Source organism: Fundulus heteroclitus, unplaced genomic scaffold (assembly GCF_011125445.2).
Source record: "Fundulus heteroclitus isolate FHET01 unplaced genomic scaffold, MU-UCD_Fhet_4.1 scaffold_111, whole genome shotgun sequence".
NCBI classification, from domain to species: Eukaryota; Metazoa; Chordata; class Actinopteri; order Cyprinodontiformes; family Fundulidae; genus Fundulus; species Fundulus heteroclitus.
Window position 1 is genome coordinate 316795 of NW_023396524.1, and position 24314 is coordinate 341108.

The following is a 24314-nucleotide window of genomic DNA, read 5'->3' on the forward strand; positions in this document are numbered from 1 at the left end:
TGGTTGTTTATATTATTTTAAGTGAATTTGACTTTCAAAGTTTACCAAAATCTAAAAAAATTAATTCAAACTGCATTTGTTTTACTATTTACTTTTTATTATATTATATATTGAGTACATCTATTTTTTACAGTAATTTTCATACTTAAGAACAAGACATTTCAGATACTTTAAAACTTTTACTCAAGTAAAAGTCAGTGACTTGGACTTTTACCAAAGTCATATTTTGGAGCGGTACTTATACTTTTACTTGACTCCGAGATTTCAGTACTCTATGCAACACTGGTGGATCCTGGAATAATCTCAGCTTCCATCTTTAAAGGACTGGAAGAGGAAGAAGTTTCCAAGGAATCATTTAGAAGAGTTTCACAAAGAAACAGATTGAATCCATGAATGTGAAAACGTGTTTCTGAGTGAAAGAGACAGACATGAACAGACTGAACTATCTGTTCAACAGGGAGAGGCTTTCTCTGACAGGAGGAGACTCTTTAGACTCAATCAGCACAAAAACACTGAGGAACCAGAACTGGACCAGAACCCAAAGCCAGGAAGCAGAGGTTCAGTGAATGTGGTGTTGAAGGTGTGGAGGTGGATCAGTGAGTCAGAGGAGACTCTGTAGAAGGACAGAATACCAGCAGGACAGTCCACATACACTGCTACTCTGTTGGAAATGGAGGAGGAGGAGATAGATGTTCCTCGGTTATTGTGCCAGACAGAGTAACCACCATCAGAACAGCTCAGCCTCCAGGACTGATCATTCCATCCAAACCAACAGTCTCTACTGTCTCCTTTCCTCCTGATTCTTCTGTAACTCACTGATAAAATAACGTTTCCTCTCCACTTGACCTCCCAGTAACAGCGACCAGTCAGACCAGTTCTACACAGCAACTGAGGAACATCAAATCTGTCTGGATGATCAGGGTATGACTGAAGTTCCTCCAAATATGTCACATTCCTGTTGTCTTCAGACAGTTTGAGTTTTCTGCTCACTGTGTTTGTGTCGATTGTGAGTTGACAGGAATCTGATGGAGAGAACAAAGACAATCCAGCTGCAGTTATTGATCATTTATTGACACTTTGATGATGACTCCTGAATGAGTGATGGACAGTTTGAAGATGGTTGAATGTGAGCTGCTTTGTTGTCATGAATCAAATGAAAAACACACTTACACTTCCTCAGACCTGGTGTCAACCATCGGACTCCAGCAGGCTCCACCCTGAAAGGAGGAGGGGGGTCAGACCATCAGTCTCTTTCAGCAGCAAACATGGACATTACATGTCTCTCAGACACACATTGTCCTACACTGAGAAAGGACCAGTCCAACATTTGGACACGTCCACTTGTTGTAAAAATCCAGAGAGAGAAAGAAAGAAGAGCTGAGATCAGACCGACACCTGGGCTCTGATGATGATGATGATGATGATGATGGAAACATTGCAACCTACAGTGGATGTAGTGAGGACAGTTGGTTATTTCCCGAAATTGTACAGTAATGCTTTTTCATTAAACGGATGCCTTCACCATTAGATTTAGACGACTGTGACGAGATGGGTAGCCTGGCTGGCTCAGAGGCTGGCAGCCTTATGTTTTCGCTGAGGCACGCAGAAATAGAATGTCCCAGGCGAAGGTAGACAAATGTCACCGTGCACTTTCCAAGTGCATTGTTAAGGGTTTGCATTCATTTTCTACAGTAGAGGCCCCTGAATCTCGGTAGGTGAATGTGAGGCTGTTGTCAGATTGCCATGTCAGATTGTCTAAATAAAATATTTTTCTTCACATTAAACAGATACACTCATTCATTCTCATATATTCTCTAGGGAAATGACTAAGGTTCTCAACCCAAAATACAAAGCCCCAAGCAGAGAAAGCCTAACCATCCTCTTGATCCTGCTTGTTATGTTAAAAAGGGAAATATGATCTCTGAGCTGAAAATGGTGTCGAAGGCATCTATCACGGCAGATAGATGGACAAGTTTTAAACAGGATCATTATCTCACAGTTACACTGCACTATGTGAGCAAAGGGAAAGGTCCTAAAAACCAAAACTGTTTACCAAGCTGAGACAGGCTCAGCTGTAGCAGAGGAGATTGATGACATCTTAGAGGAATATGGTATACGAGAGAAGGTTGTGGCAGCAACTGTCAACAATGCAGCCAACATGGATGTAGCCATCAAACAGCTGAACATCCTGAAATTTCCATGCTTTGCCCACACGGTCAATCTGTTTGTCTTTTGATTGCATTTGATTCCATTTTGAGTGAGACCTTCTACAGCTCTGTGTTAAAAGTTATTGATGTGTTTTAAACACAATGTTTACATCACTTATATATATATATATATATATATATATATAGATATATATATATAGATATATATATATAATTATATTATTTATTATTTTACATAATGCTCATTTAAATTCAGGCACTGCCACCACCATCAAAAAAGACAGCCTTGGAAGAACTATTCGTGGAGGATGACAACGAGCTGCGGTCACTTTGTGAATCACAGCCCCGTCTTTCCCTACCTCTGTGTGCAGGCTTCCTCCAACCCATCTGAGAGGGTGTTCTCCACGGCTGGAGACCCCATAAGCCCCGAAAGATCCCATATGCTTCCAGAAAAAGCAGATATGCTGATCTTTCTGCAAAATAACTGTTATTTTTCCCTACTACTATTTGAGTACACACACACACACACACACACACACACACACACACACACACACACACACACACACACACACACACACATTTCTTTTAAGCAAGATCCATGGCTTACTCTAATTAGTTATCATCAAATCATTTGTTATTGAAATTATTGGTTATTAGAGATTAATAAGTAACTGTTACAACAAACTTACATTTTCTTGTATTCTAAACAACTCATCTAGTGTATTTAAGTTTGTTCTTATATTCATTTTACATTTAAACAAAGATAAATGTTAGTCCAGTGATTGCACATTTGCTGTGGACATTCAATTCAATTCAATTTTATTTACATAGTGCCAATTCATGAAACATGTCATCTTGAGGCACTTTAAAAGTCAAAATCAATCATATTATACAGATTGGTCAAAAATTTCCTATATAAGGGAACCAGTTGATTGCATCAAAGTCCCGACAAGCAGCATTCGCTCCTGGAGAAGCGTAGAGCTACAGGGAGAGTCGTCTGCATTGTCCATGGCTTTACAGCAATCCCTCATACTGAGCAAGCATGAAGTGACAGTGGGAAGAAAAACTCCCATTAACGGGAAGGAAAACCTCCGGCAGAACCGGGCTCAGTATGAACGGTCATCTGCCTCGACCGACTAGGGGTTACAGAAGACAGAGCAGAGACACAACAAGACAGACAAAAAAGCACAGAAGCAGACATTGATTCAGTAATCTGTTCTACATTAGATCGTAATAGCGGGTGATCTGTCTTCTCTGGATGATGTCACAGCTAACAGAATGCCAGACCAGGTGTACCTACTATGAAGAAAAAAAAGAGAGAGCAAAAAGTTAAAAGCTGAAATGACGACAGTCATTTCAATGTAATACAATGCAAAACTAGAGAACAGTAGACTGGAGAACAGTAGAAGTCAGTAGAGTGAGAAAAATTGGCCCTGATGTCCTCCAGTAGCCTAAGCCTGTAGCAGCATAACTATAGAGTTAGCTCAGGGTAACATGAGCCACTCTAACTATAAGCTTTGTCAAAAAGGAAAGTTTTAAGATTAGTCTTAAAAGTAGACAGGGTGTCTGCCTCACGGACCAAAACTGGGAGTTGGTTCCACAGGAGAGGAGCCTGATAGCTAAAGGATCTGCCTCCCATTCTACCTTTAGAGACTCTAGGAACCACCAGCAGACCTGCGGTCTGAGAGCGAAGTGCTCTGTTAGGAACATATGGGGTAATCAGAGCTCTGATATATGATGGAGCTTGATTATTAAGGGCTTTATACGTTAGAAGAAGAATTTTAAATTCTATTCTTGATTTAACAGGAAGCCAAAGAAGGGAGGCTAAAATCGGAGAAATATGATCCCTCTTGTTTATTTTCATCAGAACTCTTGCTGCAGCTTTTTGGATCAGCAAAAGACTTTGAACTGCATTTTGTGGACTTCCTGATAGTAAAGAATTACAATAGTCCAGCCTTGAAGTAACAAATGCATGGACTAGTTTTTCAGCATCACCCCTGGACAGAATGTGTCTAATTCTGGTGATATTCCTGAGGTGAAAAAAGGAAGGTCTGGAAACCTGTTTAATATGGAATTTAAATTACATGTCTTGGTCGAAAGACATGTCATACTTTATTACCAGAAGCCAAGTTAATGCCATCCAGATTAAGTGATTGATTAAGAAGTTTATTTTATGAGGACTCTGGTCCAAAGATTACAACTTCTGTCTTGTCAGAATTTAAGTGCAGGAAATTTAAAGTCATCCAGCTTTTGATGTCATCAAGACATGACTGCAGTCGAAGTAACTGATTGGATTCATCAGGATTTATGGATAAATATAGCTGAGTGTCATCAGCATAACAGTGGAAATTAATCCCATGCTGTCTGATAATTTTGCCAATCGGAAGCATATACACTCACCGGCCACTTTATTAGGTACCCCATGCTAGTAACGGGTTGGACCCCCTTTTGCCTTCAGAACTGCCTCAATTCTTCGTGGCATAGATTTAACAAGGTGCTGGAAGCATTCCTCAGGGAGTTTGGTCCATATTGACATGATGGCATCACACAGTTGCCGCAGATTTGTCGGCTGCACATCCATGATGCGAATCTCCCGTTCCACCACATCCCAAAGATGCTCTATTGGATTGAGATCTGGTGACTGTGGAGGCCATTTGAGTACAGCGAACTCATTGTCATGTTCAAGAAAGCAGTCTGAGATTATTCCAGCTTTATGACATGGCGCATTATCCTGCTGAAAGTAGCCATCAGAAGTTGGGTACATTGTGGTCATAAAGAGATGGACATGGTCAGCAACAATACTCAGGTAGGCTGTGGTGTTGCAACGATGCTCAATTGGTACCAAGGGGCCCAAAGAGTGCCAAGAAAATATTCCCCACACCATGACACCACCACCACCAGCCTGAACCGTTGATACAAGGCAGGATGGATCCATGCTTTCATGTTGTAGACGCCAAATTCTGACCCTACCATCCGACTGTCGCAGCAGAAATCGAGACTCATCAGACCAGGCAACGTTTTTCCAACCTTCTATTGTCCAATTTCGATGAGCTTGTGCAAATTGTAGCCTCAGTTTCCTGTTCTTAGCTGAAAGGAGTGGCACCCGATGTGGTCTTCTGCTGCTGTAGCCCATCTGCCTCAAAGTTCGACGTACTGTGCGTTCAGAGATGCTCTTCTGCCCACCTTGGTTGTAACGGGTGGTTATTTGAGTCACTGTTGCCCTTCTATCAGCTCGAACCAGTCTGGCCATTCTCCTCTGACCTCTGGCATCAACAAGGCATTTCCGCCCACAGAACTGCCGCTCACTGGATGTTTTTTCTTTTTCGGACCATTCACTGTAAACCCTAGAGATGGTTGTGCGTGAAAATCCCAGTAGATTAGCAGTTTCTGAAATACTCAGACCAGCCCTTCTGGCACCAACAATCATGCCACGTTCAAAGTCACTCAAATCACCTTTCTTCCCCATACTGATGCTCGGTTTGAACTGCAGGAGATTCTCTTGATCATGTCTACATGCCTAAATGCACTGAGTTGCCGCCATGTGATTGGCTGCTTAGAAATTAAGTGTTAACGAGCAGTTGGACAGGTGTACCTAATAAAGTAGCCGGTGAGTGTATATATAGTAAAGAGAATTGGTCCAAGGACTGAACCCCGTGGTACTCCACAGGTAACCCTAGAGTTTGAAGAAGATTTATTATTAACATGAACAAACTGGAATCTGTCCAACAGATAAGATTTAAACCAGCCTAATCCTTTCCCCTTAATCCCTACAGTATGCTCAAGTCTTTGTAGGAGAATATTGTGATCAACTGTGTCAAATGCAGCACTAAGATCTAACAGGACAAATATAGACGCAAGTCCATTATCTGAGGCCATGATAATATCATTGGTGACCTTCACCAGAGCTGTTTCAGTGCTATGATGAGCTCTGAAGCCTGACTGAAACTCTTCAAGTAGGTCATTACTTTGTAAATGTTCATATAGTTGAACTACTTTCTCAGGAATTTTAGATTAGAAAAGAAGATTAGATATAGGTCTGTAATTTACTAAGTCATCTTGATCAAGAGATGGTTTCTTAAGTAAAGGTTTAATAACAGCTACTTTAAAAGCCTGTGGAACATATCCATTTAATAAGGATAGATTAATCATGTCTAAAATAGGACCACTGATCAAAGGGAATATCTCCTTAAACAACTTAGTTGGGATCGGGTCTATCATACAGGTAGAAGGTTTAGATGAAGCTAAAATTTTAGATAGCTCAGGAAGCTCTATTGCTTCTAAACAGTTCAAACACCGATCAGGTTCTAAAGATTCCTCCAGCACTGCCTCACTTACTGAGGACATCTTGACCTTGTTGAGTTTGTAAGATCGTGTGATAGTTAAGTAAACAAAGTTGATACACATCATCAAACTGTTTGTTCTCCTTTTTTCCCCAAATTGGAATCGATAAGAGAATCGATAAGGAATCAAATCGTTTCACAGAATTCATAAGAGAATCGATAAGGAATCAAATTGTTTCACAGAATTGATAAGGGAATCAGAATTGTGAAAATCTTATCAATTCCCAACCCTATCTATACCTTTAGTTCTCCATACCTGAGAGCTTCCAGTCTCCAGTGTGGATCCTTCAGTCCAGCCAACAGCAGCTTCACTCCTGAGTCTCCTGGATGATTGTAACTCAGGTCCAACTCTTTCAGATGAGAGGGGTTGGAGCTCAGAGCTGAGGCCAGAGAAGCACCGCCTTCCTCTGAGACCAGACAGCCTGACAAGCTGCAGACACACAATTTAGCACATGATGTTAACATGAGAAAGTAGTTTTCAATAAAGTTCTGCTCAGCTGGTTTTAACAAATATAAAATAGAAATCAAACTGTATTTCTGTAGGTAATAAAAAGTAACATCTCGCACATTTAAACAGACGAATCCCGACTTGAGCTCCACTGGGATGGAAACTCTGCAAACTGACAAACTCTGCAGAAGGTTCTGGCTTTAAGCAAACTTCAAACTGGACCTAAAATACCAAACATAAACTTGAGGTCCCAGTAGAGTGATTGTTCTGGTGTTTATATAGCCTTAATCTTATTGATGGGGTCAAGAATTAAATCTGAGATAAAGAAAAAGCAGTGGTTTGGATCAGTGGCATTTGCAGCATATAGTGAGCACATACAGCGGTTGGACAATGAAACTGAAACACCTCTCATTTTAGTGTGGGAGGTTTCATGGCTAAACTGGACCAGCCTGGTGGCCAATCTTCATTAATTGCACATTGAACCAATAAGAGCCGAGTGTGAAGGTCCAATTAGCCAGGTAAGAGCACAGTTTTGTTCAAACGTCGGTTTCAATGGTGCAAGGAGCACAATTCTTGGGCTGTGGACAATGTAAAACATGTATTGTTCTCTGATGAGTCCACCTTTACTGTTTTCCCCACATCCGGGAGAGTTACGGTGTGGAGAAGCCCCAAAGAAGCGTACCACCGAGGCTGTTGCATGCCCAGAGTGAAGCATGGGGGTGGATCAGTGATGGTTTGGGCGGCCATATCATGGCATTCCCTTGGCCCCATACTTGTGCTAAATGGGCGCGTCACTGCCAAGGACTACCGAACCATTCTGGAGGACCATGTGCATCCAATGGTTCAAACATTGTATCCTGAAGGAGGTGCCGTGTATCAGGGTGACAATGCACCAATACACACAGCAAGACTTGTGAAAGATTTGTCTCGAACAACACCCCATATTTCGGCAACCGTAAGGGCTACAGTGTAATTTTTACTGTGTTTCATCCAAGCGGATAGGGGATCAAAATTATCAGTTTTTGTAGAAAATATTTTAATAAAGGAACAAAAAAACAATTTAAAGGGGATTTTTTACATAAATCAACCAAACAGCCTAAACAGGGTCCTGAACAATTGACTATTACTGAAAGAGTATAAGACATATCAAAATAATTATATTACCATCAGTATAAGCAGGCTTTGGAGAACAACAGTGGTTATTTTCATGTATGTAAAAAAAAAAATCGGTGTAGGTGTGGCGACTATGTAAAAAAAAGTGGATAATTTGGAAGGATGCAGGTGTGAAGCTGTTTCAGTGCTTTGCAGATTTAGTACTCTGAAACAAATTGTCCTTGCAGCAGAACCGTAAAAGTTATTCACAAAATGTATTTTTTGTGAGTGCCAGAAGGGTCTGAACATCATGTTTGAAAGTCGTATGCCTGTACGGTTTTGGAGAAGCACGATGAGAAAACATGTCATTTGGGACATTCAGGTATGATTTTTGAATAGAATTTAAAATTCTTCTAATGTATAAAGCCCTTAATAATCAAGCTCCATTATATATCAGAGCTCTGATTACCCCGTATGTTCCTAACAGAGTACCTTGCTGTTAGGAAGGTACTCAGTTTTTTCCTTCCCGCTAATGTTTTTTTTTTCTTTCCACTGTTGCTTCATGCTTACTCAGTATAACGGATTGCTGCAAAGCCATGGACAACGCAGACGACCCTCCCTGTAGCTCTATGCTTCTCAAGGAGTGAATGCTGCTTGTCGGGACTTTGAAGCAATCAACTGGTTCCCTTAGCAACAAAAAAAGAGGGGAGTGGTGGCCTAGTGGTTAGAGCACAGAGCTTCAGTCCCAGAGGTTCTTTTTTTTCCCTCCAGTGTCCTGTCTAGCAATGTTGCAATAAGAATTGATGTCTTAATGCCAAATAGAGCTCGACAGATTTTGCTCTCACAAGTGGAGCAAACAGCTTTCGCCATAGTTCTCTGCTTGATTTGTGCATGTAAATAGCTTTATTGGGATTCCTGCAGGGAGAATTTCTAATTATATGGACACTACAATGGGAAAGTAGGAGAGTAAAGGAAGAACAAGAAGAGAAAAAAAAGAAAGAGGAGGTGAAAGAAAGAAGAGATAAAAGGGAGAGAATGATAAAACGTCCTCTGTCTGCTCCATCACCTGGATAGAGACGCAAAAAGAACAGCACAACCAACAGACATAAAGCAACAGATATAATGGAGTAACACCTTGATGCCATCGCTAAATCATATGTATTATTATTTAAGCTGACATGTGTAATGTGATACCTGAAAAAAGAAAGTGAAAGAAAATAAATAAATTATAAGCTTTCTGAATATAAGTGAACATTTAATACCTGGAACCCAGCACCTGTGGGAGTTTGTGAGAGTGCACTAGTTTAGGTGAAAATTATCCAGAAGGAAATAGCTCGATAGTGGTTGTGGAGAACCAAAGACCCGCCTTCCCCGAGCACAGAGGCAGGGGTCAGGGCACCCATAACCCAGGACTCCCAAAGGTTCTGAGTTCAACTCCCACAAGCTGGCATTCTGGGTTCCTGAGCAAGACCCTTAACCCCCAATTGCTCCCCAGATGCCGCACAGTGGCAGTCCACTGCTCCCCAAGGGGATGGGTTAGGTGCAGAAGTGAATTTCTCCATTGTGAGATCAATAAAGTTCAATTATTATTATTATTATTATTATTATTATTATTATTATATGGGAAATGTTTGACCAATCTGTATAATATGATTGATTTTGACTTTGTAAAGTGCCTCGAGATGACATGTTTCATGAATTGGCGATATAGCGAATTGAATTGAAGAAAGCTCCATAGAACATGAATGGAGAGCATTTTGACATTTTGGCGATCTGGGGCAATTTGGGAAAAATTTATAAATCTCACACCTTTGAGGGTTATATTTTCTGAATCCAGACAAAAATACCTACGTTGTGGTATATAATTTGTCTATGTAGACTACAAATTGAGCAAGTAGGCTGGAGTTGTTTGGAGTTTTGAAATCTTTGAAAAAGTTGGAGTGCGTCACTAATTTTGGTGGATGTCTCTACCAGACTCGATTTATTCTGATGGGATTTTTGGGCATGATTTTTTGCTAATTACATTCCCATGGTAACTCAAAATGCCGTGTAATACAAACGGCACACTTCACAGGATGGTTGTGGGTGTAGACCCTACGGTTCGGGCCGTAATAACGGTGACGAAAGAAAAATTCATGAAGATACACGTTTAGAGGTGTAGAACAATAAGTGCCTGCTATGCATTTGCATGGGAGGCAGTGCATTGTGAAGCATTGCCTCCTCATTGCAAATGCCTACGGCAGGTCCCAATAAGAATGTTTATTATTATCATTGTACAGCATGTTCCACACATGTACATCGGAATTAAAGCCAGTACCAACCAGTACACTAATATCAAAATGTCAGATAATCTGAGATAAGATAAAATAGGCTTTATTAATCTCACAATGGAGAAATTCACTTGCCACATCGGTTCATACAAGAAGGTGCAGAGTAGGAAAGGTGCGTTCAGTTATATACAGTGAATCTTCATATATACAATAGATCAAAAAGGATACAAAAAAATACAAAAAGAAATAGGAATGGGCATATGATTATTTACATACATAGTGATCTCTCTCTCTCTCTCTCTCTCTCTCTATCTATCTATATATATATAAAATATATATATATATAAACATATATACATACTTACATACATTTGTACATACATACATACATGTGTACTGACATGTTTAGGTGGTGATAGCAGCAGAAGTCATTACTTCAGGATTATTGCACGGGTTGTGGCCCAGTGTATTAATTAGATTATTGCACATTAGTCATTGCACATTAGTTATTACAGTTATGTTTACAGTTATAGTGCAGCATTGTATAATCTGATAGCAGCAGGGATGAATGACCTGCGGTAACTCTCCTTTTTACAGACAGGATGTCTAAGTCTGTCACTAAAGGAGCTGCTCAGCTCCTCTACAGTCTGATGCAGGGGGTGGAAGGTGTTTTCCATGATGGATGTGAGCTTGGACAACACCCTCCTCTCAGCCAATTCCTCCACAGAGTCCAGGGTGCTGCCCAGGACAGAAGTGGCCTTCCTCACCAGCTTATTCAGCCTCTTTCTGTCCCGCTCTGTGCTGCCAGGGGCCCAGCAGACGACAGCGTAGAGAAGAGCTGAGGCCACCACAGAGTCATAGAAGGTCTTAAGCAGGGGCCTGCTCACACCAAAGGACCTCAGCCTCCTCAGGAGGTGGAGGCGGCTCTGGCCCTTCTTGTATAGAGCGTCGGTGTTATGAGTCCAGTCCAGTTTATTGTTGACATGAACACCCAGGTATTTGAAACTCTACAGTTTCTATGTCCTACCCCTGGATGTTCACAGGTGAGTGAGGTGGGGGTCTTCTCCTGAAGTCGATCACCATCTCCTTTGTCTTATTGGTGTTTAAGCACGGATGGTTTTTCTCACACCAGTCCACAAAGTCCATGATGACCGAGCGGTACTCCAGCTCGTTCCCCTCAGACACACAGCCCACAATGGCCCAGTCATCAGAGAACTTCTGAAGGTGGCAGCTGTCCGTGTTGTAAGTAAAGTCCGAGGTGTAGAGGGTGAAAAGAAACGGAGACAGAACGGTGCCCTGGGGGGCCCCGGTGCTGCAGAGTGCCACCTCTGACTGACAGCCGTGCAGCTGCACATACTGAGGGCGGTTAGTGAGGTAGTCAATGGTCCAGTCAGCTAGATGTTTGTCCACCCCAGCGTCCTCCAGCTTCCCCCTCAGCAGCACCGGACTGATGGTGTTGAAAGCGCTGGAGAAGTCAAAGACCATGACTCTCACAGCGCTCCCGGTGGTCTCCAGGTGGGTGAGCGCCCGCTGCAGCAGGTAGATGATGGCATCCTCTACTCCGATGTTGGGCTGGTAGGCAAACTGCAGTGGGTCCAGGGTGGGGCTGACCACAGTGCGCAGGTGAGCTAGGATGAGCCACTCCATGGTCTTCATCAGATGGGAGGTCAGGGTGACTGTCTGAAGTGGGCCGGTTCCCTGGCGTGTGGTGTTTTGGGAACGGGTACCACACAGGAGGTCTTCCACAGGGTGGGCACCACCCCCAGGCTGAGGCTCAGGTTGTAGATGTAGCTGAGGACCTCACAGAGCTCATCTGCACAGGTCCTCAGCAGCCTGGGGGGGGGGATGCCGTCCGGTCCAGAGGCTTTCCTCTGTTTCAGCCTCGTCAGCTGACCTCTCACCTACATTGGTGTGATTGTGAGGGGGGACAGAGGTAAGACCGAAGGTGTGGATGGGTCGGTCGTTGATAAGAGTGGCGGTGGGGGGGATGGTAGATCTCTGGAGGGCTGGTGGTTGGAGGTGTGTAGAGAGTTGACGGCAGGGAGGGGGCCAGTGTGGGGGAGTGAAACCGGGTGAAGAATGTGTTCAACTCATCAGCAAACCTGGTGTCACCGTCTGCAGCCCTGCTAGTCCTCTGCCCAAAGCCAGAGATGTTCTTCAGACCTCTCCACACATCCCTGAAGTTGTTCTGCGCCAGCTGCTCCTCCATCTTCTTCCCATAATCCTTCTTTGCCGCCCTGATCCTCCACTGGAGCTCCCGCTGTACTCTACACTGCTCCTCTCTGTCCCCAGAGTAGAAAGCCCTCTTCTTCTGGTTCAGGAGGACTTTCAGCTCAGGGGTCACCCAGGGGGGGGTTGTTTGGAAAGCATCGTAGCCGTCGTGTAGGCACAATGCTCTCCACACAGAAGTTCATGTAGCCAGTGATGCATTCAGTCAGGCTGTTGATGTCATCACCATGAGATCTTTGGAACATGCTCCAGTCTGTGGTTCTGAAACAATCTCCCAGTCTCTCATTGGCCTCATCTGACCAGACTTTCGCTGACTTCTTCTGTGCTATTGTTCTCCTCACTAGTGGAGTGTAATGGGGGAGCAGGTAGACGAGGTTGTGATCCGAGCGTCCCAGTTGGTGGAGGGGTGCGGAGGTGTAGGCGTTTTAACATTGGCATAAAAAAGGTCCAGCGTTTTATTGTCCCTTGTTGTACCCGTGACGTACTGGGTGAGTGTGGGGAGGGTGGAACAGAGGGAGCCATGGTTGAAGTCCCCTGTGATCAGCAGTAAAGCGCGGGGGTGCTGTGTTTGCAGATTTTTTACTGCGGCGTGGATCCGCTCACACGCGGCGTCCGCGGAGGGAGGGATGTAAACACAGAGCATGATCACGTTGCCGAACTCTCTCGACAAGTAATAATGTCTTAAACTCACTACAAGAATTTCAACATCCGAGCAGCATATCTGCTGCTTCACGTGAACATGCACCGCATTACACCATCTCTCATTCACAAACACCGCCAGCCCTCCTCCTCTCTTTTTTCCGCTCTCCGCAAAAGTTCTGACCGCACGGATAAGTTTAAAGCCATTCTGTGAAATCACGTCCGGGACAGATCCATCTAACCACGTCTCCGTGAAGCACATAATACTAGCGATTCTGTACCTCCTTTGAAAACGGGTTAGTGCTGCGAGCTCCTCGGTCTTGTTTCGGAAAGAACTCCTCCACTGGGGGCAGCACATACTCTCCAACCCAGAGGAGGAACTTTACCCTTTTCTGGTTCAAGACCATGGTCTCGGATTTGGAGGCACTGATTCTCATCCCGGCCGCTTAGCACTCGGCTGCGAACTGCTCTAGTTAGAGCTGTAGATTACGCCCTGATGAAGCCAATAGGACCACCAAAACAGATCCCCTCAACACCATGGCTGCGCCTAGAAATTCTGTCCATAAAAGTGATGAACAGAATCGGTGATAAAGAGCATCCTTGGCGGAGCCCAACTCTCACCGGAAACGAGTCAGACTTACTGCCGGCAATGCGGACCAGACTCTGACCCCAGTCATACAGAGTCCTGACAGCCCTTATTAAAGGGCCCGGTACTCCATACTCCCGGAGTACCCCCCACAGGATCCCTCGACGGACACGGTTGAATGCCTTCTCCAGATCCAAAAAGCACATGTAGACAGGTTGGGCAAACTCTCATGCCCCCTCCAGGATCCTGCTGAGGGTGTAGAGCTGATCCAGTGTTCCACGGCCAGGACGAAAACCACATTGCTCTTCCTGAATCCGAGATTCGACTATCCGACGGACCTTTCCAGAACCCCGGAAGAGACCTTACCAGGGAGGCTTAAGAGTGTGATTCCTCTGTAGTTGGAACACACCCTCCGGTCCCCCTTTTTAAATAGGGAGACCACCTCCCCAGTCTGCCAGTCCAGGGGAACTGCCCCTGATGTCCACGCAATGCTGCAGAGCCACGTTAACCAACACAGCTTCACAACATCCAGAGCCTTAAGGTAGTCAGGGTGAATCCACCTCCAGGGCCTTGCCACCGAGGAGCTTTTTAACCACCTCGGCAACCTCAGCACCAGAGATCGGAGAACCCGACCCAGAGTCCTCAGGCTCTGCTTCCGCAATGGAAGACGTGTTGCTGGGATTAAGGAGGTCTTCGAAGTATTCCGCCCACCGACGCACGACGTCCCGAGTTGAGGTCAGCAGCACACCATCCCCACTATAAACAGTGTTGTTACTTCACTGCTTCTCCCTGCTGAGACGCCGGATAGTAGACCTGAATTGCTTCGAAGCCATATGGAAGTCTTTCTCCATGGCCTCTCCGAACTCTTCCTACGCCCGAGTTTTTGCCTCGGCGACCAGCCCAGCCACCTGCCGCTTTGACTGCTGGTACACATCAGCTGCTTCTGGAGTCCCACAGGCCAATAAAGCCTGGTAGGACTTCTTCTTGAGCTTGACAGCTTCCCTCACCGCTGCTGTCCACCAGTGTGTTCGAGGGTTGCTGCCGTGACATGCACTTACAACCTTGCGGCCACAGCTCCGACTAGCCGCCTCAACAATAGAGGCGCGGAACATGTTCCATTCAGACTCAATGTCCCCCGCTTCCCTCGGGACGTGTTCAAAGTTCTCCCGGAAGTGGGAGTTAAAGCTCTGTCTCACAGGGGACTCTGCCAGACGTTCCCAGCAAACCCTCACAATACGTTTGGGGGTGCCAGGTGTGACCGGCTTTCTCCCCCACCATCGGAGCCAGCTCACCACCAGGTAGTGGTCGGTGAAGAGCTCCGCCCCTCTCTTCACCCGAGTGTCCAAGACATGCGGCCGCAGTTCAGATGAAACGACAACAAAGTCGATCATTGAACTACGGCCTAGGGTGTCCTGGTGCCAAGAGCACATGTGGACACCCTTATGCTTGAACATGGTGTTTGTGATGGACAATCCATGGCGAGCACAGAAGACCAACAACAGAACACCACTCGAGTTCAGATCAGGTGGGCCGCTCCTCCCAACCACGCCCCTCCAGGTCCCACTGTCATTGCCCACATGAGCGTTAAAGTCCCCCAGCAAAATGAGGGAGTCCCCATGAGGGGCACCCTCCAGTACCCCCTTCAAGGGCTCCAAAAAGGGTGGGTAATCTGAACTACTGTTTGGCGCATAAGCATAAACAACAGTCAGAACCCATCTCCCCACATGAATGCGACGCGAGGCCAGAGAGGTGACATTCCACGTCCCAAGAGCCAGCTTCTGCAGCCAAGGATCAGAATGCCAAGGTCCCCGTCCTCTACTGCCACTCATTGCACAATGCACCCAACCCCTTTGGCCCCTCCGATAGGTGGTGAGCCCATTGGAAGGGGGACCCATGTCTCCTTTTCAGGCTGAAGAGACTTTTTAACAGATAAATGACTGAAATCTGGTTTCAACTGGATGGAGAACTTTTTACCTGAGAGTTTCCAGTTTGCAGTTTGGACTCTCCAGTCCAGCAGAGAGAAGCTTCACTCCTGAATCCTGGAGGTTGTTGTTACTCAGGTCCAATTCTCTGAGACTGGAGCACTGGGAGCTGAGAACTGAGGACAGAACATCACAGCTTCTTTCTGAGAGGTTACAGCCACTCAGTCTGAGGAGACAGGGAGAAACATCTGCTATTTCACAAGTCATCAGAAATATTGTTTATTTACATTCACCACTGTTCTCAATGGAAAGATTGATGGATCTATCTGATTTTAGTTATCTTCAGTGTTGGGCAGGTTACTTTGAAAAAGTAAATAGTTATATTTACTAGATACTTCTCCCAAAAAGTAACTGAGTTACTAACTGAGTTACTCCACTATAAAAGTAACTAGTCACCAGTAAAAGTAACTATTGCATTACTTTTTCGTTAATGGCTTATTTATTTATTTATTTAAAAAAAATTTTTTGCTGCCATGTTGTTTCAATGCACCCCCCCACACACACACACACACACACATACTCCCTCTTCTGTGTGAAGTGTGAGAAAACAGCTTTAATTCTCCATTACATAACTTTCATATCGCGCATGCATTGACTTTTTCAACAATTCTCTTTTGCGGTTTTCAGCAGCAACGGCATTGTTTCTTATGGTTTAATATTGTCCATATGCCTTCTTTAAAGATTTCTAATTCTACTCGCAGGACATGCGCACTTCCAAGCTTATTTCCTTTTTTTTCATGCTCACGTTCAATGGTTGATCGGGCGCTGTGTTTAGTTACCTGACTGATATCATCTGTTCTGAAATCGGACATGCTGAGTATGACAAAGGGAGGAAGAACTACTCAGAGTAGCAGCTTTCTACTCAGTGTAGATCAGAGGTGGGGAATCCAGGCTCAGAATGTATAAAGCCGGTCCAGAGATTAGTTCCAACCATTTGCATTTCCAGCTCCACACAGCAACAACAGGGAGTAAAATCACCTAGTTAAATTGAAGTTTAAAGATGAAGGAAAACCAGGCAGGGTTTTTACTTTCCTGAAGCCGGATTCCCCACCTCTGGTGTAGATCAGCCGTTTTTTCTGAAACGACTCACAGAACAAAGACACACAGTGCAACCTGCCCAACCAAAAGCCGTCTGCCCAACCCATCAATCAGTGGTGCGCTCCCATCAGCACCTGGCACTCAGTGAGCCGGGCCGTGGTACACCATCACACCAGAGTTGCAAAATAGTAAAAAAAAACTTGGTTTATTATTATTTTGTTTACAGTTCAGCTTGGAATTTTATGTACTGCGCAGCATAGATTTGTGTGCGCGCTGAATCCAGATGCTGTGCGCGAACGTGTGCAGATTAGAAGGAACAGAAACAGTTTGGCGCGTCAGTCAGTTCGAAACAGTTCCTGTATCGGTCACGTGACTTTCCCATAGCGATTCATGCATCGACACAGGTTTTGCTCTACGAGCTCAACGCATGCGCCGAGGCATCGGTGTTGCCGGACCCATCACAACTGAGAGGTTATCTCATCCTCCCTTCTGTCATGACAACATGCGCACGAGTCCTATCATGAAGTGAAAAAAAAGAGTTAATTGTGCGACTTGAGTAACTTGCAGTAACGGGGTGTCGGCAATGATAACGGCGTTATAGTGACAGTCAAAGTAATTAGATTACTCGTTACTGAAAAAAGTAACAGCGTTTATTTCAACGCATCACTGGTTATCTTTATGTTGCCTTTTATTGTGAACTGGTTCATCATGAATAAACTAACTTTAAATGCAACGTATGATGCTGAGATGGGGGAAAAGTAAGGAGGCTCAGAGAAACTGTGTGAAAAAAAACAACAACTTGCTTTTCAAGCACTTGCTGCCAAATGTTCAAAAATAACAAAAAAGTTTGTGGCAGGGCCGTCAACAGCTGCCATGGCTGATGGTGACGTGGCGGTGACATCAGGTCTCTCAGTGGCAGCAACATGTAGCAGAACCTGAGGTAAACTGGATGCTTTCAAAACACAAGGCTGTGTAATGAACAGGTTAAAGCAACCCAACCACTTTGTAAATCTGATAAAATGATACAACGTTAATACAGTAATCCTATCTAATGTTCTAAGGCCAAGTTAGGGTCTGTCTCATTCCGAATACTTCCGTCAGTGCACTGCTAATGTGCACTGACCACTTACTGCCGTAGTGCCCACTTTCAATCGTTAGTATTGTTCCAAAAGGAACACTTATGTTTGCGGTGTCGCAGCTCCGGCTGTCTCGGCTGAATTGTCCGCCATTATTTTCAAAATGGGAACATCTTCCCGACGTCCCTAGTCCCTCCCTTTCCGCTTTGTAGTCAAGATGGCGTCCGTTTAGTGCGAGTAGGGTCCTTCGTTACACACTGCATTTTGTGACCGTTTTTAGGGGGTCATCCGGGTACCTTCAGTGCACTGACTTTTTGTGTTATCTACACTATATACTTAAAACTAAGTGTTCAAAGTGTAGAAGTAGGCGGAATGAGACAGACCCTTAGTCTGCATTGTAAATGCAGATGAATTTAGCTAACGTCCTTAAAGTACTTCTTGATTCTGAGATCGACCAACTCGGAAATACATGCATTAGTGACCATATTTTCAAAAAATGTGGCATTATGATCGTGATTGCGCCGTTAAAAGTTTTTTTAAAGAACTTAAACTTTTCCCTCGGCGACCGCTAGGCTGAAAATCCACAATTTGGGTCACGTGGTACAATGACGTAGTCCGTAGGTGTAGCCCAGGCTACGCTACATAGAGTACAATGACAAGTTCAGATGGCAATTCACAAAGTGATGATTTTAACAGTAAAGACAGCGCAAGCGTCTGTTATGACTCAGGTAAGTCTGAGAAAAACCTTTTAGGAGAATAAACGAAATGGTTTGCTGGTGTATAATTGGAATCGGTGCTCATAATCGCGGTCATGGCTGACAGTTTGGATGTAAACACGGAAACAACTCGTTGAATCTCGATTGCCTGGCATCGTTTATGATGGCTAAAATCTGCCAAAACAGCACATAAAAAAAGATGTACATTCAGCACAAACCACAGTGTCCCGGCATTATGTGTTCCCGGAACTTTACTTAAAAATCCGGATATGAGCGCTCTGAGAGCGGACGCGCATTTATCTGTCGCGCCGTGACGCTCATATTCTCCGGGGCGGCATGGGGGTTCCGAACCGGAATGGCTGTGGGTCTATCCCCACCACGCCTCAGGGTTCTGCGGGGTAGCAGCACTGTACTTAGAGGTAGTTTGGAGAACACGTCCCTTAACAGCAGGCTGCTGTGATGACGGATCTCAGTGGATATTTCAGCTGCCTGAAGACAGCGTTTATTTATTTTTATTTTACAATTTTGTAAACAACAGCTGCCGATTAAACTGAATGTTACAATCTTGACATGATTATATGAGTTGTTTTACCGAGAAACCGATCAGAAGCGCTGTGAAACCCCGCCTCTCTGCCTGCAGCGCTCCCGACGCAGAGGGGAACAGATTTTCACAGGGGAACTGAATTTTGCACACCGGGCCTTTTTGGGTTTGCAAATGTGTTTAGAGACATTATCCTTGTTGGTATTTGACCAACCATAAGCCACACACTTTTTAGCCATGTTTAATCTGTCTATTTTGTCTTTGAGAAAGCGAGTTTGCAACCAGGAAGTATCTTGTTACCATGTCAACATATCAACGCTTGCCTACGAATTACGTCATCGGTCACCCAACATTTTTTTATGAGCCTTGAGCTAAAAAGCCTTAAAAATCCACTTTTTCATCAAATTTATTTATTTTTTCCTCGGGTCATAATAATATGTAAACTTTCTAACATTTAGCAACTTGTATGATCTCAGAATCAAGAAGTGCTTTAACATAGAGACAGAGACACAAGGTCTATATCTATAGCCATACCACCAGCTGCTATTTCTAAGATATTATGTTCAGTCACTGGATGAGGAAATAAAGTCAGAAGGCTTGATTTCACCCTTCTGGAGGAGTTATCTAAGGTAAAACTTTACTTGCATCCCTTTTCCTTAAGTCCAATGTTCATTCAGGAGTTCAGCTCTATTCTTTTCTGTTTCACTGGGGAAACCTAATAGGAAGAATACTGCTTTTAGATTAATTACTGTTATGGTTTGGTCGAGTATACATTTCTATAGTTTTAATAAATTACACTTTTTGTAAGTAGTCCCACAAAAACACAGCAAACTGACACAAACTGCTGAGGTTTCTGGCTTTAAGCTTTCTTCAAACTGGACCTAAAAAAACAAAGATGAACAGGTGGTCCCAGAAGAACCGTGGTTCTGGTGTTTAGATCTCATTGATGGAGTCAAGAAATGAAGCTGATGTAAAGAATAAAGCAGTGGTTTGTATCAGTGGGGGACTTTGCTGTTTTGATAGCCTCGTGAGACCATCCTGATCTCGCGAGCTTTCAAGGTTTCACTCGCAGATCTGTCTGGCTACTCTCCGTTAAAGAAAATTTGGAGCCGTTCACCAAACGAACGTCCAATCAGCGTTGGCTTTGAGGCGGGTTGAGGTGTGACGCAACGAGAAGCGCGACAGTTCAGTCTAAAGAACATGGCGGCTTCAGCCGATGAAACTAGCGTTGGCGAGGCAAGTTTTATCTGAATTACAGAGTATTTCTTTGCTGAGCTAACGAGCCTTTACCTGCAGCAGCAAGAGTAGCTTGGCCTGTGGTTGTGTTTTCGTCGTCGCTCGTAACAGAGCGACGACGAAGCATGTTGACGAGTACGTCATATGCTTCGTTGATCTGATTGGTTTATTTGGCCCGTCTATCACCAACATAGGCCATTCAGCTAACCAGTATTTTCGCCCCTTCCCAAAATTACTTCAACGTAAGGTTTCCAGATGGATATGCGAAGCAAATCTATCTGGCGGCGTCAGGTTACTGTTTTGAGGCTCCAGTTAGACTTCTATGAAGGGGCCCTCCTCCAGGTCTGCCCTGAGTGTTAAAGGTTCTGTAGGGCTGCTACAAATTTCATTCTGCAATACTCTGCCTCTATAGCTACAGAAATAGAGATGTGAGCCTACAGCGCTGAATAACAGATTAGCATCCTGGTCTGGAGGGAGCTGCCAATCAACGGCCATGTGCTCCATTGAGCTCGATACTAAATGGGTGATGCTCCTCAGTCACTGCTTGTCTAATTGGAGGCGTTGCTTTCTGCTCCTTCAAGGAGGGGAGCTTAAGTGGTTAAAATAGCCCTAGATCCCTTCTCGATGAAGATATATATGGACTATAACGTTAATATTTTGATCTAGAAAAAATATTCATCGTACTACTTTAGTTGATGTGAAGAATAAAAATATTATGTATGTTTTACGGCCACTAACAATGGATTCTTGTTTAATTAGCTTAACTTATAAAATATTAAATAATATACATATCACTCAGAAAAATTACAATTAACTAATTAATGGTACAGTAGTGATCAACTGCTATGCTTAATTTCTTTCTGATGCTGCACCTTTTAACAATCCAGAGCTGAATGTTTAGAATTAGCACAGAAAATATGGCAGAGAAGAGGGAGGCTAACTTTTACACGTACTGAGTCCTACTGGCTCCAGCAGACGTAATATTTTCTGTCTACAAGTAGAATTGTGCGGGCTCCCGGGATGAGAAGTAATCTGGTGATATGAAGGACCTTTTATTGTGTATAGCTGCTTTATGATTAAATGTTCTGCTTTTCACTGAACTAGGAACCAGATATTTTTCACACCATGATACAAATCCAGCTAGAAGCTCCCAGAGAGGGTTCCTGCTGTTTTCCGTTTTAGCTAGAGCCTTTAGGTTTACCTGTAGCTCAGGTGAAAGTCCCTCTGCTCTCTGTTCTCATTGTGGTAATGCTTTTTAAAGGAAACCTTCACCTCTCATCTTGCTGGTCGAATAAAGGATTAGCTGTAGCTGACAATTACCCCATTTTGAGTCAGCATTCAGGTTTAGAAAATCTAGGCCTTCTAAATCTTTCTAAATGTGACAACAGCATCTGCTGTTTAGTCTGGTCGCATGAAAGTTCACAAATCTATCACAGTACTAACATTTCTATCAACTTTTAGCAGATAATGGACAGAAATCTGGTTTCAACAGGATGGAGAACTTTGTACCTGAGAGTTTCCAGTCTGCAGTTTGGACTCTCCAGTCCAGCAGAGAGAAGCTTCACTCCTGAATCCTGCAGGTTGTTGTTCCTCAGGTCCAGTTCTCTGAGACTGGAGGACTGGGAGCTGAGAACTGAGGACAGAGCTTCACAGCTTCTCTCTGAGAGTTCACAGTAACTCAGTCTGGGGAGACAGGGGGAAAATCTGCTATTAAACAAGTCATCAGAAATATTGTTGATTTCTTTACATTCACCAATGTTCTCTTTGGAAAGATTAATGAATCTGTCGGACTTTACACATCTTTATGTTGCCTTTTGTTGTGAACTGGTTCATTATAAATAAACTAGCTTTAAATGCAATTTATGATGCTGAGATGGAGAAAAAGTGAGGAGGCTAAGAGAAACTGTGAATAAAAACAACAACTTGCTTTTCAAGCTCTTGCTGCCAAATGTGCAAAAATAACAGAAATGTTTGTGGCAGGGCCGTCAACAGCTAAGTAATTTTAGCTAATGTTCTAAGTCCTAGTTAGTCTGCATTGTAAAGGCAGATGAATTTAGCTAGCGTACAGAGTCTATATCTATGGCCTTACCACCAGCTTGTATTTTTAAGACGTTATGTTCACTGACTGGATGAGGAAATAAAGTCAGCAGGCATGATTTCACTCTTTCCGAGGAGTTATTTAGGGCAAAACTTTACTTGCATCCCTTTTCCTTGAGTCCAATGTTCATTCAGGAGTTCAGCTCTATTCTTTCTGCTTGACTGGGGACACCTAATAGGAAGAATTCTGCTTTTAGATTAATTACTGTTATGGAGTGGAGTATACATTTTTATACCTTTAACAAATTACATTTTTTGGAAGTACTTCAACTCCTACAAAAATTCAGCAAACTGTCACAAACTCTGCAGAAAGGTATGGCTATAAGCTTTCTTCAAACTGGACCTAAAATACCAAAGATGAACAGGTGGTCCCAGTACAACCTTGGTTCTGGTGTTTAGATCTCATTGATGGAGAGAAGAAATGAAGCTGATATAAAGAATAAAGCAGTGGTATGTATCAGTGGGGCCCCAGTCAAACTTCAGTGAAGGGGCCCCTCCTCCAAGTCTACCCTGTGTTAAAGGTTCTGTAGGGTTGCTACAAATTTCATTCTGCAATACTGAGAATCAGAAAGTAGAGCAACATCTTTCTGTAGTCACTCCCCTGGCCTCTATAGCTACAGATTCAGAGACGTGAGCCTACAGCGCTGAATAACATATTAGCATCCTGGTCTAGAGGGAGCTGCCAATCAACGACCATGTGCTCCATTGAGCTCGATACTAAATGGGTGATGCTCCTCAGTCGCTGCTTGTCTGATTGGAGGCATGGCTTTTTGCTCCTTCATAGAGGGGAGCTAAACTTGTTAAAATATCCCTCTATCTTCCCTCATTGGAGAAAGACATGAACTATAACTTTAATATTTTGATATAAGAAAAATATCCAATACATATACATATCACTCAGAAATTTAACAAATAACTACTTAATGGTACATCAGTAATTAACTGCTATGATTCATTTCTTTTTTATGCTGCACCTTTTAACAACCCAGAGCTGAATGTTTATAATCAGCACAAAAAATATGGCAGAGAAGAGGGAGGCTAACTTTTACACTTACTGAGTCCTACTGGTTCCAGCATACGTTATATTTTCTGTCTACATGTAGAACTGGACCGGTTGTAGAAATGAGAAGCAATCTGCTGATTTGAAGGACCTTTTATTGTGTTTAGTTAAATGTTCTGTTTTTCACTGAACTAGGAACCAGATATTTTTCACACTATGGTGCAAATCCAGCCATAAGCTCCCAGAGAGGGTTCCTGTATTTTTCCTTTCTAGCCAGAACTTTTAGGTTTACCTGTAGCTCAGGTGAAAGTCCCTTTGCTCTCTGTTCCTCATGGTGGTGATGCTTTTTAGAGGAGACCTTCATCTTTGGTCTTGCTGGTTGAATAAGTGATTAGCTGTAGCTGATAGTTAGCCCATTTTGAGTCAGCATTATGGCTTAGAAAATACAGGGCTTCTAAATCTTCCTAAATGTGACGATGGGCCCTGGTCTCGTCAGATTAAAGTTGACAAATCTATCAGTGTACTACCATTTCCATCATGTTTTAACAGGTAATGGAGAGAAATCTGGTTTCAACAGGATGGAGAACTTTGTACCTGAGAGTTTCCAGTCTGCAGTTTGGACTCTCCAGTCCAGCAGAGAGAAGCTTCACTCCTGAATCCTGCAGGTTGTTGTTCCTCAGGTCCAGTTCTCTGAGACTGGAGGACTGGGAGCTGAGAACTGAGGACAGAGCTTCACAGCTTCTCTCTGAGAGCTTACAGCCACTCAGTCTGAGGAGACAGGGAGAAACATCTGCTATTGAACAATTCATCAGAAATATTTATTTCTTTACAGTCACCAATGTTCTCCTTGGAA

General features: G+C 43.7%; 1 long non-coding RNA gene across 1 annotated transcript; it reads right to left on the bottom strand.

Moving 5' to 3' along the window:
- Positions 1–1173: 1173 nt before the first annotated feature.
- Positions 1174–24099, bottom strand: LOC118558225. The gene is made up of 3 exons (XR_004928239.1): positions 24056–24099; positions 6768–6941; positions 1174–1217 (listed from the first exon to the last, which is right to left on the bottom strand). It is a non-coding gene; the product is annotated as an uncharacterized LOC118558225 (long non-coding RNA).
- Positions 24100–24314: the final 215 nt, after the last annotated feature.